The sequence below is a fragment of the Monodon monoceros genome, unplaced genomic scaffold (genome assembly GCF_005190385.1).
Source record: "Monodon monoceros isolate NGI ecotype Baffin Bay Population unplaced genomic scaffold, NGI_Narwhal_1 Super_Scaffold_12, whole genome shotgun sequence".
Lineage (NCBI taxonomy): Eukaryota > Metazoa > Chordata > Mammalia > Artiodactyla > Monodontidae > Monodon > Monodon monoceros.
The window spans coordinates 70,096,916-70,103,725 of NW_021703768.1; the positions used below are offsets into that span (position 1 = coordinate 70,096,916).

The window sequence follows — 6,810 nt, forward strand, 5'->3', positions numbered from 1 at the left end:
CCTGGGTTCCCCCAGGGTTCCATAGCCAGCTACCTCATGACCCAGCCCTGCCAACCAGTGGCCAGTAGCCTCTGCACAAGGCAGGGCTGGCTACCAACTGGACCAGGGGCCAGCCATGCCTACCAGACTGCAAACAGTAGTCAGCCAGCCACAACAGAGGGACCCACACATTCCAAATAGGGAGTACCACTAGAGAATATAGCTCTGATGACCAGAGGAGAATGCACTGCTAAGATGCATAGGATGTCTCCTACAAAAGGCCACTTCTCCAAGTTGGGAAATGTAACCAACCTACGAGATACATAGGAATAAAGTCAGCAAATTAGGTAAAAAGAGATGACAGAGGAACATATTTCAAAGGAAGGAATAAGACAAACCCCCAGAAGAACTACATAAAATGGAGATGGTAATGATTATAAAGATTATCAGAGACTCAGAGAAGAATGAATACAGTGAGAAGTTTAACAAAAAGTTAGAAAATATAAAGAAGAAGCAAAAAGAGCTGCAGAATACAAAATTGAAATGAAAAACTACACTAGAAGGAATCAATATAGATTATAAGATACAAAGGAATAAGAATGGATCATTAAGCTGGAAGGCAGAGTAGTAGAAATCACTGAAGCTGAACGGAAAATAAAAAACAACAAAAAGAAATTAGGACAGTTTAAGAAATCTCGGGGACATCAAGCATACTAACATTCACATTATAGGGATCCCAGAAGAGAGAAAGAAAGGGGCAGAGAACATATTTGAACATAATAGCTGAATACTTCCCTAACCTGCGAAAGAAAACAGGTATCCAGGTCCAGGAAGCACAGAGAGCCCCACACAGGATCAACCCAAAGAGGACCAAACCAAGACATACTGTAATTAAAGTGGCAAAAGTTAAAGAGAGGATATTAAAAACAGCAAGGAAAAGCAACAAATTACATACAAGGGAACTCTCATAAGGCTATGATCTGACTTTTCAGCAGAAACTCTGCAGGCTAGAAGTGGATGGCACAATATATTTAAAGCAATGAAAGGGAAAAATCTAAAACCAAGAATACTCTATCTGGAAAGGCTTTCATTCAGATTTGATGGAGAGATCAAAAGTTTTACAGACAAGCAAAATTTAAGAGTTCAGCACCACCAAACCAGCTTTATAACAAATATTACAGGAACTTTTGTAAGTGAAAAAGGAAAGGACACAACGACAAATGTGAAAATTACAAAAAGAAAAAGCTCATCAGTAAAGGCAAATGTACAGTAAAGGTAGTAAATCAACCACATAGAAAGTTAGTAGGAAGGTTAAAAGACAAAGGTAGTAAAATCATCTATAGCTGCAATAAGTAGTTAAGGGATACACAAAACACAAATGTATAAAATATGATGTCAAAAACAGCAGTCATGGGTGAGGGGAGTAAAAATGTAGGTTTGTTGAAATGAGTTTGAAATTAAGAGATAATCAACTTAAAATAATCACATATATATATACAGAGAGATTGCTATATATAAACCTTATGGTAACTACAAACCAAAAATCCATAAAAGATACACACACAAAAAAGAGAAAATAATCCAAACATAAACTAAAGATAGTCATCAAATCAGAAGGGAAGAGAACAAAAGAAGAAGAAAGGAACAAAAAGAACTACAAGACAACCCCCAAATAATTAACAAATTGGCAATAAGTACATACCTATCAATAATTACTTTAAATGTAAATGGACTAGACACTCCAATCAAAAGTCATACGGTGCTCTTTCCTGGCTGGAACCATGGAGGGTGCAGAAGAGAAGAAAGAGAAGGTTCCTGCTGTGCCAGAAACCCTTAAGAAAAAGTGAAAGATGGGACTTCCCTGGTGGTCCAGTGGTTAAGAATGCCTTCCAATGCAGGGGACACAGGTTCAGTCCCTGGTTGGGGAACTAAGACCCTACATGCCACAGGGCAACTAAGCCTGCACACTCTACAGCCTGTGCACCACAACTAGAGAGCCCATGTGTTGCAACTACTGAGCCCATGTGCTCTGGAGCCCGCATGCCACAACTAGAGAGCCTGCACACTGCAACTACTGAGCCTGGGCACTCTGGAGCCCATGTGCCACAACTAGAGAGAAGGCTGTGCGCCACAATGAAAGATCCCACATGCCGCAATGGAGATCCCACATGCTGCAACTAAGACCCGATCCAGCCAAATAAATAAATAAATAAATAAATAAATACATGAATAAATATTTTTTTAAAAAAAAGAAAAAGTGAAAGAATTTCACAGAGCTTAAGATCAAGAGCCTAAGAAAGAAATCTGCCCAAAAGATGTTTTGAAAGGCAAGGAGGAAGCTTATCTATGAAAAAGCTAAGCACTATCACAAGGAATACAGGTAGACTGAAATTTGAATGGCTAGGATGGCAAGAAAAGCCGGCAACTTCCAGGTACCCACAGAATCAAAATTGGCATTTGTCATCAGTATCAGAGGTATCAATGGTGTGAGCCCAAAGGTTTGAAAGGTGTTGCAGCTCTTTCACCTCTGTCAGATCTTCAATGGCACCTTTGTAAAGCTCAACAAGGCTTCAATTAACATGCTGAGAATTGTGGAACCATACATTGAATGGGGGTACACAAAACTGAAGTCAGTAAATGAATTGATCTACAAGCATGGTTTTGGTAAAATCAACAAGAAGCAAACTGCCCTGATGTATAATGTGTTGATTGCTTGATCTCTTGGCAAACATGGCATCATCTGCATGGAGGATCTGATTCATGAGATCTATACTGTTGGAAAACTTTTCAAAGAAGTAAACAACTTCTGTGGCCCTTCAAATAAATTGTCTTCTCCATGAGGCAGAATGAAGAAAAAGACTACCCGTTTTGTAGAAGGTGGAGATGCTGGCAACAGGAAAGACCAGATCAACAGGCTTATTAGAAGGATGAACTAAGGTATCTACCATGATTATTTTTGTAATCTAGTCAGTTAATAAACAGTGACTGTTTTCAAATTGAAAAAAAATTTCACAGAGTGGCTGAATGGATACAAAAACATGATCCATATATATGCTGCCTACAAGAGACTCACTTCACATCTAAAAATACACACAGGCTGAAAGTAGCCTGTGTGGTGATGCTGGAAAAGGTATGCATACCTTTCCTTGCATGGAAAAGGTATTCCATGCAAATGAAAATGAAAAGAAAGCCAGGGTAGCAATATTTATATTAGACAAAATGACTTTAAAGCAAAGACTGTAACAAGAGATAAAGAAGGATATTACCTAATAATCAAGTGATCAACCCAAGAAGAAAACATAACAATTTAAAATATACATGCACTCAACATAAAAGCATTAAATACATAAAGCGTATATTAACAGACACAAAGGGAGAAATTGACAGCAACACAATAATAGTAAGGGCCTTTAACAGCCCCACTTAAATCAATGGACAAATCATTCAGATAGAAAATTAATAAGGAAACACTGGCCTCAAATAACACATTAGACCAAATGGATTTTATACACATATATAGACCATTCTATCAAAAAGCAGTAGAGTACACATTCATTTCAAGTGCACATGGAACATTCTCCAGGACAGGTTACATGTTAGGCAACAAAAAAAACTCTCACTAAATTTAAGAAAACTGCAGTTATATCAAGTATCTTTTCTAACCACAAGTCTATGAGACTAGAACTCAACTACAATGAAAAAACTGCAAAGAACACAAACACGTGGAGCTAAACAATATGCTACTAAACAACCAATGGATTACTGAAGAAATTTAAAAAGAAATTTAAAAATACCTGGAGACAAATGAAAATGGAAACACAAAGATCCAAATCCATGGGAAGCAGCAAAAGCAGTTCTAAGAGGGAAGTGTATAGAAATATAAGCCTAAGAAATCTCAAGTAAACAACCTAACCTCACAACTAAAGGAACCAGAAAAAAGAAAACACAAAACCCAAAGTTAGAAGATATAGAAGAAATCTAAGTGTCCATTAATAGATGAATGGATAAAGAAGATGTGGAATATGGAATGGAATACTACTCAGCCATTAAAAAGAATGAAATGTCATTTGCAGCAGCATGGATGGACTTGAAAGGTATTATGCTAAGTGAAATAGGTCAGAGAGAGAAAGACAAATACTGTATGATATCACTTATATGTAGAATCTAAAAAAACACAACCAACTAGTGAATATAGCAAAAAAGAAACAGGCTCACAGGTATAGAGATCAAATTAGTGGTTACCAGTGGGGAGAGGCAAGAGCGAAGGGGCAATACAGGGGTAAAGGATTAAGAGGTACAAACTATTATGTATAAAATAAACTACAAGGATATATTGTACAATACATGGAATATAGCCAATATTTTATAACTACAAATAGAGTAAAATCTTTAAAACTTTTGAATCACTACATTGTTCATGTGTAACTTATCTAATATTGTATATTAACTATACTTCAATTAAAAAATAGGATTAAAAAAGGGGGTCCTTGTTTGTGGAAGTTTCAGTGCTCCAATAAAATGCAATACAACTTTGATTAAAAGACCTGAAATGATGTCCTGTCCCCATTGGCCACAAATTGAGCTTTGAGGTTAGAGTCACAACATTTCCCTGGCAAATCCTTCAAATACCTAGTCACCATTTGAAAGAAAAACTGTTCTAAATGTAATGTTATACATTATGGTAATATTAAACCTTCCTTCTGTTAAAAACAAAACAAAACAAAAAACCCAAAGTTAGTAGAACAACAACAGCAATAAAATTAAAGATCAAGGCAGAAATAAATGAAATAGAGACTAAAAAAATTAGAAAAAATCAATGAAACTAAGATCTGGTTCTTCAAAAAGATAAGCAAAATTTATAAATCTTCAGTCAGTCTAAGCAAGAAAAAGGAGAGCCCATATCAATAAAATTAGAAATGAAAAAGAAGTTACAACTGATGCTCTAGAAATACAAAGGATTATAAGAGATTACTATGAACAATTATATGCCAATAAAATGGACAACCTAGAAGACATGAACAAATTCCTAGAAATGTATAATCTCTCAAGACTGAACCAGGAAGAAATAGAAAATACAAACAGACTAATTACCAGTAATGAAAATGTCAGTAAAAAAACAAACAAACAAACAAAAAACCCTCCCAACAAACATAAATCCAGGAAGAGCTTCACAGGTGAATTATACCAAACATTTGAGAAGAGTTAACACCTATCCTTCTCAAACTATTTCAAAGAATAGCAGAGGAAGGAATGTTTCTTAACTCTTTATATGAGGTCAGCATCACCTGATACCAAAATCAGACAAAGATATCACAAAAAAGGAAATGACAGGCTAATACCACTGATCAATATAGACTCAAAAATACTCAACAAAATATTAGAAAACTGAATTCAACAATATATTAAAAGGATCATACATCATGATTAAGTGGGATTTATCCCAGGGATGCAAGGATGATTCAATATCCACAAATCAATGTGATACACCACGTTAACAAAATGAAGAATAAAAATCGTATGATCTCAACAGATGCAGAAAAAAAAATCTGACAAAATTCAACATTCATTTGTGATAAAACCCTCCAGAAAGTGGGTATAGAGGGAACATGCCCAACATAATAAAGGCCATTATGATAAGCCCATAGCTAACATCATACTCAAGATGAAAAGCTGAAAACATTTTCTCTAAGATTGGGAGCAAGACAAGGATGCCCACTCTCACCACTGTAATTCAACATAGTATAGGAAGTTCTAGTCACAGCAATCAGACGAGAAAAAGAAATAAAAGGAATCCAAACTGGAAGGGAAGAAGTAAAACACTCACTGTTTGCAGAAGACGTGATACTATACATAGAAAATCCTAAAGATGCCACCAAAATGAGAGCTTGTCAATGAATTTGGTGTAGTTGCAGGATACACAATTAATATACAGAAATCTGTTGCATTTCTATACACTAACAATGAACTAGAAGAAAGAGAAATTAAGAAAATGATCCAGTTTACCATCACATCAAAAAGAATTAAAGAATCTAGAAATAAATCTAAGGAAGTAAAAAACCTGTACTCAGAAGAGACACTGATGAAAGAAATTGAAGACGACACAAACAGATGGCAAATTACACTGTATTCATGGATTAGAAGAATTACTATTGTTAAAATAACCATACTACCCAAGGCAATCTACAAGTTCAATGCAATCCTTATCAAAATACCAATGTCTTTTTTCACAGAACTAGAACAAATAATTTAAAATTTTATATGGAAACACAAAAGAGCCCAAATAGCTACAACAATCTTGAGAAAAAAGAATAGAGCTGGAGGAATCCTGTCCCTGACTTCAGACTATACCACAAAGCTACAGTAATCAAAACAGTATGGTATTGGCACAAAAGCAGATATATAGCTCAATGGGACAGAATTGAGAGCCTGTAAATAAACTCATATACTTATGGTCAATTAATCTATGACAAAGGAGGCATGAATATATAGTAAGGAAATGACAGTCTCTTCAATAAATGGTGCTGGGAAAACTGGACAGCTACATGTAAAAGAATGAAATTAGAACATTTTCTTACACATATACAAAAATAAACTCGAAATGGATTAAAGACCTAAATATAATACCAGAAACTTTAAAACTCCTAGAATTCAACATAGGCAGAAGAGTCTTTGACACGAACTGTAGCAATATTTTTTTTGGATCTGTCTCCTAAGGCAAAATATATAAAAGCAAAAATACACAAATGGGACCTAATGAAACTTAAAAGCTTTTGCTCAGCATAGGAAACTATCCACAAAATGAAAAGACAACCTACTGAATGGGAGAAAATA

At 35.4% G+C, this 6,810-nt stretch overlaps 1 pseudogene; it reads left to right on the forward strand.

The window, feature by feature from the left end:
- Positions 1 to 2,231: 2,231 nt before the first annotated feature.
- Positions 2,232 to 2,915, forward strand: LOC114892978 (annotated as a pseudogene).
- The last annotated feature ends 3,895 nt before the right edge of the window (positions 2,916 to 6,810 follow it).